This window comes from Dendrobates tinctorius, unplaced genomic scaffold, assembly GCF_039654945.1.
Source record: "Dendrobates tinctorius isolate UK_male_01 unplaced genomic scaffold, ASM3965494v1 ptg000269l, whole genome shotgun sequence".
Lineage (NCBI taxonomy): Eukaryota > Metazoa > Chordata > Amphibia > Anura > Dendrobatidae > Dendrobates > Dendrobates tinctorius.
The window spans coordinates 455,001-464,765 of record NW_027361936.1 but is presented as its reverse complement, the minus strand read 5'-3'; the positions used below and the strand labels follow the sequence as shown (position 1 = coordinate 464,765).

Genomic DNA, 9,765 nt, shown 5'->3' with positions numbered 1-9,765 from the left:
ATCTTATAAACTGAAGCACAAATCTGAACACAGTACTCTAAGTGTTTGTCGCTGCTGCTTTTACAGATCTAGAAACCAATGGAAGCTTTTAACAATCAGTTTTAACGCCAACACTGTGACTTTAAAACAATAAGGAAATGTAAATATTATGCACTTGTCTAGATCCGGCTTTGTTCCTCTCTCTCCGGTCCGCTGATCTCTATTGTGCTCCACATCAGGCTTTGCAGATGTCCTGGTGTGACGCCATGTGATTATTTACCTGGGCCTTTATAAAGCTTACAAGACACACACCAGTGTCTTGGTATTAAGACATCTAATTGCTGTGGAGTCTTGCGTGCCTGCAGTCTGCAGGACCTCTGCTACCTGTTTCCAGTCTCCTACCCGCCTGCTGTCTCCAGGATCTCTGATACCTTCTTTGGTCTCCAGGATATCTGCTACCTGATCCTGGTCTCCTGTCCACCTGTGGTCTCCTGTACCTCTCCTACCTTCTGCCATCTCCAGAAGCTCATCTACTGGTTCCCAAACTCCTGTCTGTGGTCTCCAGTACCTCTTCTACCAGTTTGTCATGTGCCTCCTCTGGCTGCTGCACCAGCAACCATGGCCCAAGTGCCCACCCGGAGCTTGTGCTTTGAGGAGTCACTTTGCCTGGTGAGCTTAACAGTAAGGCAAAATAAAAAATAATGGGTACAACTGTGTCCAGTGGGGCAGGCTAAAAGATCATGTAGATGCAAAGTGTGAATAGAGTTTCAATAACACTATTAGAGTGATGCAACATTTGCCTTGGGTAAACTTGATGTACATTACTACAAAGTATAAAAGCATCCTAACTGGTATCTTACCATAGCTCTTTGCATACTACTATAGGCAATGCATTTCATGTTTCTGTTTTTTTATGTTGCCCATTTATTATATATCACATGATTACTTAGTATAATAATATCTACTGGCAACTGCCTGATCATCAATACCATAAAATGTAATAGCAGTGCTGGCAAGATGCTCTTGATCATTTTCAACCACAGTCTCTAGACCGTTTACCATGTCTTGGGGCGCTTGTGGCTACAAGTCACTCATAATTTTCGTCTTCTTGCTTCTCCACCTTTCCTTACCATTTTATTTCCGTTTACAGCACATCATGTTCTCACTAAAGAGTCAGTTATTTCTTTTAACAGTTGAAATTGCTGGAAGTGATTTAACTGTCATTTAATTTGATTCCTCTCTTCTGACTGCGGAGAAATATGTTTAATGTACTGGAAATTATGTTAATAAGAAAAAGCATTATCTCATTTAATGAAATAAATACACAAATATTTCAAAATAAAATAAAGAGGCAATCTTCACCGTGAAAATGTCTCTTATGGTTTGCATAAAATAACAAATGAGAAAATTCATGAATATATTGAAATACTAACAAAAAAAAAACTGCTCTTTGGATAACAGAGAGAAGGAACACTATCTGTAATGCATATCACCTACCAATTTAATACATGGTGCAGCAGCACATTTGTCACGAGGAGCTCAAAGTCTTAGATCAAGGGGAAAAACTGAATGGTATAACATTTATATACTAGAGCATAATTCTTATGTTGCATCACTAATCTTTACTGTTAATCAAAATTAATTATATTGCTTAATACAAAAAAAAGGTTTTGCACTGTAAATCCATTATGTACAGTTGATGTATTCAGTTCCAAATATGAACGGCTCCAATAGTTCCATAATGCTACTGTATTACAAAGATATGCGCCTATAAAAGCAATCGAACATGTATATAGTAAATGTGTAAAACTGGAAGTATACTGTACGAAAGTGCAGTGTATGGCTCTATGGGCTTTGGCAGCTTTTTTTTTAACCATTTGGGCAGTTGCCACCTGATGAAGATAGTCTCCCGTCAAAACGCGTTGTGGGCTAAAGAAACTACTGCTCTCTTCTCTTATTCCTGGCACTCCTGTGACCGTTTACTCACATCGTCCAGTGCTGAGATAACCTTATACATGTGCCCCTGCTGTGTGCTGTGTAATGGCTGTGTCTGACCGTGCAGGAACATGGTCTGATCATACCACAGCTCCTGGGCAGGGGAGGAAGCAAAAGAGAGTATGCAGATAGGACAGCAATGGATTTCAGCATGGGACATTATCTATAGGTTGTGTTTAGTATTGCAGCTTTGTTTTATTGATTTGAGCTGAGAAGCAATACCTCCCACACGGCTTTGTGTAACACGATAGTAGGGCAATTTGTAAAAATTGCACACATTGCATTGCAACTTGATCGAATTCCCTGGATCCAGTGAATTTCCTAAAATTTTACACAAATTTGATTCACAGCAAATCAATATGCTCATCTCTAATAACATTTAAATGAAGAAGGCTCCCGCTATTGCTCCATCCGAGACAACATTTTAGGATCGGTCAGAAAATCCTAATGACTGACGAAAATAATTTTCTCCTGTTTTCGGATTCTCTGAAAAATGTTGTAATCCACAAAAAAAAGCGTCAAGCTGAATTTCAATTTTGGATTGCCCCTTGGACTTGGTTTGTTAGTGTAAATAAAGCATTCTAAGAAAGACTGTAAAATCTTATACAGAGTTGAGATTATTCAAATAAGGTAGCCTTGATGGAACGCCTATCTTTCTTAATGTCTGAACATTAAAATCATATTGTAGTAAAGATGATTCAATCTTAAGGCGTAGAAGGAAATTTGTAGTGCACTGTCTTTAACAAAACTTCCATTTGATATTTTTTAAGGAATTACATGTTGTTTTAGTCTTACTTCAAAGTCTTCTCAAACATATGGCAAGCAATCAGGTCTGCAATCACTGGTTTCATATTATGTAGAGCATGATTTCAGTATTATGCTATTATCCATCTGTTTCTGTAGGAAAAGACCTGAACCTTTGTATAAGAGGTCAGTTGCTTCATTGCAAACTGCAATTGAGAACTTCATCTCTGCTCACTTGAGATCATTTTGTGATTCACTTCAAACAACTGGCTCATCTTGTATAGACAACTGACAGGTGAATCTGCAACAGAATTAGGCCTATTTAATCTTAGCCTAAATTTATATGTGACAACAAGATTTTACTACTCTTTTTCCTAATCTTATGTAAACAGTCTATTAATCTTAGTCATTTTAAGGTATGCACATCTATAATATCATGGCTACACTTGTGATAATACAATTGAATTAACCCCTTAACGACCGCCGATACGCCTTTTAATGGTGGTCTTTAAGGGTACATAAACCACAGCGCCCTTAATTAACGGCGCTGTGATTTAAGTGAATAGCGCCCCCCAGTGTCGGATTTTCTCCGGGGTCTCGGCTGCCAGGGGTAGCCAATACCCCAGAGAACATGAATCGGGTCGGATTTTACCGACCCCGTTTTTGTGATCGCCGTTATTAACCCTAACGGTGACCGCAAAAAAAAAAAAAGCCACGATTTTCAATTAAATTTCTCTCTCCTCTGATGTGATCGCACATCAGAGGAGAGAGAAATAGGGTCCCCGATCCCCCCCTTATATTCACCGATGGTCCTGGGTCCCCTCCGGTGGTTCTGGACTCCGATGGGCGCCGCCATCTTGGAAAATGGCGGGCGGCTCATGCGCATTGCGCCCGCCTGGAATCTGCCAAACGGCAGATTCCATACATTTATTTTGATCACTGTGATAAAGTATCACAGTGATCAAAATTAAAAAAAGTAAAAAACGCACACACACACACACACAGACACACACTAATACATAATATTTTTTTTTTCAAATTTTTCATTAGGGTTAGGGTTAAAATTAGGGTTAGGGCTAGGGCTAGGGTTGGGGCTAGGGTTAGGGTTAGAATTAGAGTGTGTGCACACACTGCGGATTCTGTTGCGGATCCGCAGCAGATTTTGTCCTGCAGATCCGCAGCAGTTTCTCCTGCGGTGTACAGTACCATTCTAATCTATCTAAAATGAAATCCGCAGTGCACATGCTGTGGATTTTTCTGCATTGATTTTCTGCGGTTTCAAATCCGCAGCATGTCAATTCTTTGTACGGATTCTGCTGCGGTTTGGCACCTGCTCAATGACAGGGTGTCAAACCGCAGGGGAAACCCGCAGAAAAACTGCAGATAATCCGCAGGTCTTTTGACCTGCGGATTTACCTGTGGTTTTTCTCAAATCTGCGGGGAAAAATCTGCAGAGCATTACGCAGCGTGTGCACACACCCTTAGGGTAAGGGTGTGTGCACACACTGCGGATTCTGCTGCTAATTTTTCCACGTAGATTTGGCTAAATCCGCAGGTAAATCCGCAGGTCAAATAACCTGCATTTTACCTGTGGATTACAGATTAGCCTGCATTTTTCCCCTGCGGTTTGACACCTGTAATGGAGCAGGTGTCAAACCGCTGCGAATTCTACATGAAGAAGTGACATGTGGCGGATTTCAAGCCACAGCAAATCTGCACAGAAAAATCTGCAGCGTGTGCATTGCATTTTTCATTTTCCATAGAAAATGAAGGTACTGTACAACGCAACAGAAACTGCTGCGGATCCGCAGGGCCAAATCCACTGCGGATAAGCAGCAGAATCCGCAACGTGTGCACAGACCCTTAGAATTAGGGTTAGGGTAAGGCTAGTTTCACACTAGCGTATGCCCGAGGTGCGGAGGGCTGCAGACTTCCTCTGTGCAGCTCCGTCCACGGCCGCAGCTCCTCCCGTCAGCTCCGTCTACCTCAGCATGCGTGCCCTATCTTTTGCATTGGGTATGCAGGCCGTGCCGATGTATGCAGATGCCTCTGCATGTGTCGTTTTGACGGTGCGGTGACCACACCAAAATGCAACATGTTGCGTTCGACGCGGGTCACCGCACCGTCAAAATGACGCATGCGGAGGCATCCGCATACATCGGCACAACCTGCATACCTAATGCAAAAGATAGGGTACGCATGCCAAAGTAGGCGGAGCTTACGGGAGGAGGTGCAGCTGTGGGCGGAGCTGCATAGAGAATATGCAGCCCTCTGCACCTCGCCCATACGCTAGTGTGAAACTAGCCTTGGAATGATTTTTTATTTTCACGGCTCTGCGTTTATAAACTTCTGTGAAGCACTTGGGGGTTCAAAGTGCTCACCACACATCTAGATAAGCTCCTTGGGGGGTCTAGTTTCCAAAATGGAGTCACTTGTGGGGGATTTCTACTGTTTACGCACATCAGGGGCTCTGCAAACGCAACATGACGCCCCCAGAACATTCCATCAAAGTCTGCATTCCAAAATGGCGCTCCTTTCCTTCCAGGCTCTCCCATGCGCCCAAACAGTTGTTCCCCCCGCATATGGGGTATCTGCGTACTCAGGACGAATTGCACAACTACTTTTGTGGTCCAATTTCTCCTATTACCCTTGGGAAAATAAAAAATAGCAGGCTAAAAAATCATTTTTGAGGAAAAAAAATGATTTTTTTATTTTCACGGCTCTGCGTTTATAAACTTCTGTGAAGCACTTGGGCATTCAACATGCTCACCACATATCTAGATAAGCTCCTTAGGGGGTCTAGTTTCCAAAATGGGGTCACTTGTAGGGGGTTTCTACTGTTTAGGCACCTCAGGGGCTTTGCAAACGCAACATGACGCCCCCAGAACATTCCATCAAAGTCTGCATTCAAAATGGCGCTCCTTCCCTTCCTGGCTCTCCCATGCGCCCAAACAGTGGTTTCCCCCCACATATGGGGTATCAGCGTGCTTGGGACAAATTGCACAACAACTTTTGTGGTCCAATTTCTCCTGTTACCCTAAGGAAAATAAAAAATAGTGGGCTAAGAGATCATTTTTGAGAAAAAGAAAATTATTTTTTATTTTCACTGCTCTGCGTTACAGGGTCTAGTTTCCAAAATGGGGTCACTTGTGGGGGTTTCCAATGTTCAGGCACATCAGGACATCTCCAAATGCGACATGGCATCCAATCTTAATTCCAGCCAATTCTGCACTGAAAAAGTCAAACGGTGCTCCTTCCCTTCTGAGCTCTGCCGTGCGCCAAGAGAGTGGTTTACTCCTACATATGGGGTATGGGCGTACTCAGGACAAATTGCACAACAACTTTGGGGGTCCAATTCCTCTTGCTACCCTTGGTAAAATAAAAAATTGGGAGAAAAAAGATCATTTTTGTGAAAAAAAAAATGATTTTTTATTTTTACGGCTGTACGTTATAAACTTCTGTGAAGCCGTTGGGGGTTGCAAGTGCTCACCACACATCCAGATAAGTTCCTTAGGGGGTCTAGTTTCCAATATGGGGTCACTTGTGGGGGGTTTCCACTGTTTAGACACATCAGAAGCTCTCTAAATGCAACATGGCGTCAGATCTCAAATCCAGCCAATTCTGTGTTGAAAAAGTCAAACGGCGCTCCTTCCGTTCCAATCCCTGCCGTGCGCCCAAAATGTGGTTTACCCCCTCATATGTGGTATCGGCGTATTCAGGAGAAATTGCACAACAAATTTTTTGGTTCATTTTCTTTTCTAACACTTGTGAAAATAAAAAAAAATTTGTTCTAAATTAATTTTTTTGCAAAAAAAAAGTTAAATGTTAATTTTTTCCTTCCACATTGCTTCAGTTCCTGTGAAGAACGAAAAGGGTTAATAAACTTCTTGAATGTAGTTTTGAGCACCTTGAGGGGTCCAGTTTTTAGAATGGTGTCACATTTGGGTATTTTCTGCCATGTCATCCCTCAAAATGACTTTAAATACGATGTGGTCCCTAAAAAAAAGGTTTTGTAAATTTTGTTGTAAAAATGAGAAATCGCTGCCCAACTTTTAACCCTTATAGCTTCCTAACAAAAAAAAAATTGTTTCCAAAATTGTGCTGATGTAAAGTAGACATGTGGGAAATGTTACTTACTAAGAAATTTGCGTGACACATCTCTCTGATTTAAGGGCATAAAAATTTAAAGTTTGAAAATTGCAAAATTTTTAAAATTTTTGCCATATTTCGTTTTTTTCATAAATAAACACAAAGACATATCAAAGAAATTTTACCACTAGCATGAAGTACAATATGTTACGAAAAAACATTCTCAGAATCAGCGGGATCCGTTAAAGCGTTCCAGAGATATAGCCTCATAAAGAGACAGTGGTCAGAATTGTAAAAATTGGCCCAGTCATTAAGCTGCAATATGGCTCTGTCACTAAGGGGTTAATATATTATATACTATTTTTATATTGCAAAACTTTAGGACATAGAAGTTATACTACTGCATCCATCCAGTAGTTAATTTTCAAAAGATAGATTTTTTGCAGTTAATGTTTATATTTTTTTTTCAATATATTAGAAATTAATCAGATTTCTCAATGAAAAATATAATTCTATATGGAGTTTACAGAGCCTACACAGATATATGTATCTCCAAACATAGGCTGGTTTCACATTAGCGTTTTTTTGCACAGCTCATCGTGCGCATGCGTCCCTATGTTTAACATGGCGTACGCATGGTCTTGCGTTTGCATGCATTCGTCTGCGTTTTCGTGCACATGTGTTTTTTCAAGATGTGCGTCTAGACGTGCCAGACACAACCTGTTTCATTTTTGGGTCCGTCCAAAGGCGTAAAAAAGCGCATACGTACGCTTATGCACGGAATGTGTCAAAACAATGCATTACAGTCTATGGGAACGCAGGTGTGCACATGGACATGCGTACACCTGCGTTTGCGTATGCATGCGTTTTAATAGTAAACATGGCTAGAAACTGTTTAAAAAGCATGCGCATAAAAAATGCAAATGCAGGCAAAAACGATTCACTGTGCACAAAGGGGCAAATGTGAAACTAGCCTTATAGACCTAAATTATATTATGTATAGATTAAGTTTTTAGTAATGGTTCACACTACTCTTAAGAAGGAAATAAAACTTAATTACTAATCAGACAAAAACCTGGATTTGATTGTAGTAAGTAAGGGCCCCGTCACACATAGTGACGCACCAGCGATCCCGACAATGATATGAACTTGTCAGGATCGCTGGTGTGTCACTACATGATCGCTTGTGAGCTGCCAAACAGGCAGCTTCACCAGCGATCAGCACCAGTGACGACGAGCGCTCGCGTCGCTGTGCACCTTAGTTACCAGCACGCTGATGCAGGGAGCTGGTAACCAAGGTAAACAGTTGGTTTCTAAGCACCCCACAGCACTTAGAAACCCGCTGCTTACCTTGGTTACCAGTTCCCTGCACCAGCGCGCTGGTAACTAAGGCACACAGAGGGTTTCTAAGTGCCGCAAGGCACTTAGATACCCGCTTTTTACCTTGGTTACCAGCCCCTGCTCGCTGGTCGTTGCTCTCCCGCCTGCCTCACACAGCGATGCTTGCTGGCCAGCGGGAGACCAATGACCCAAAAAAAAGTCCAGAGCTTTCAAGAACGATCAGTGATAACCGGCAGGGGGGGCGGTCGCTGATACCTGTCACACACAGCGATCTCGCTGGTGAGATCGCTGTTGCGTTACAAAACTTGTGACTCAGCAGCGATCTCGCTAGCTGTGTGTGATGGGGGCTTTAGCATAGAAACACAAAGATCTACATATGAGCGTTGACAAAATAGTATGATAGTTTCTGATAAGAATTATCATTTACAAAGTTGCTTAGTATCTCATTTAAATCGATTAAGACTATAAGACAATTGGCTGCAACAGTACACATAACCTCAGCCAGGCTATACGCAAAGAGTTAATTTCCTTTTTTACTTTAATTTATACAGAAAGTAAATCACCAGCCGGCGTTTACTGCGTCTATCGCGGTCACCGCCTCAGCAAAGCCCATCCAGGGAGCCTGTCTTCGGCTGGGACATCGCTCCAGGACTAACTGCTCATCTAATAAGCTAAGTTGGACTACGTATGCACTGATTTGAACAAGGCGCTTCTTGTCTCAAAGGTATCGGACTTCACCTGCTTATACCGCTAGATGATCTCAGCACTAACAGCACTCTACTAAGCGGTGCTACTATTAATATATAGCGCTAGACACTTATGTCTAGGAGTGCATCCTCACGCTATTCAAGCATGATATAATTCACTAGTTCTCCACTAGATTTGGGGATTAGTCGCGTTTTTATTAAGTTGGGCACACATTGCTAAATGTTGTTAAATATTATCTCATGACTACCACGGCAATCTAAAACAAGGAAAAAATTGTTTTATTTTTATTTTTTATTGAGTGTGCCCATTTATAGCTCCTAAATAATTCTCCCTCTTTCTAATTTGTAGTTGGTTACAGCAGGCTTTTTGCTAAAAGCCACGTCTTCTTTCATCTAATACCGAACACCTTTCAACAAATTAATATAAGGTATTTTTTCAATTTATCAGTAATGTCTTGCTATGATTGAGTCAAAGCGCGAGTACATATTATATTTAATTCTTTTGTACAATAATACCCCATGGTGGTAGGGGTTGTTGATACTTGCAGCTGATTCAGCATATATATATACTTGCGCCGCTAATCTAATTGTTTCGAATTTTGTAAATAAGAAACCAAAAATGTGAATCCATTTCTGATAATATACAAATAACTTTATAACTTTATTGTTTCGTCATTTCTGCAACATGTTTTATTTTACAAATCATGATTATAATAATGTTCTGACTCTCGTCCAATTGTGCATACGTTTATACCTCAACGAAAGCCAAATTCATGCAAGGAAATATTGGGTAAGTAAATGATCACCCTATAGAGCACAGCCTGACAGATTTATATCCAGTTTTCCTATGGTGCTAGAAAGAGCCTTGGGCATATATTAAACAAGTCCAAAAATATGGCTAAGGCTAGTT

At 41.2% G+C, this 9,765-nt stretch overlaps 1 long non-coding RNA gene across 1 annotated transcript in view; it reads left to right on the top strand.

Annotated features, from left to right (window-relative positions):
* Nucleotides 1-312: 312 nt before the first annotated feature.
* The window catches only part of LOC141069602 (uncharacterized), a 56,355-nt gene continuing 46,902 nt past the window's right edge, over nt 313-9,765 (top strand). The window contains exons 1-3 of the long non-coding RNA XR_012226604.1: nt 313-648; nt 8,700-8,872; nt 9,205-9,283. This is a non-coding gene — a long non-coding RNA (uncharacterized lncRNA). The remainder of the gene's footprint in view (nt 649-8,699; nt 8,873-9,204; nt 9,284-9,765) is intronic.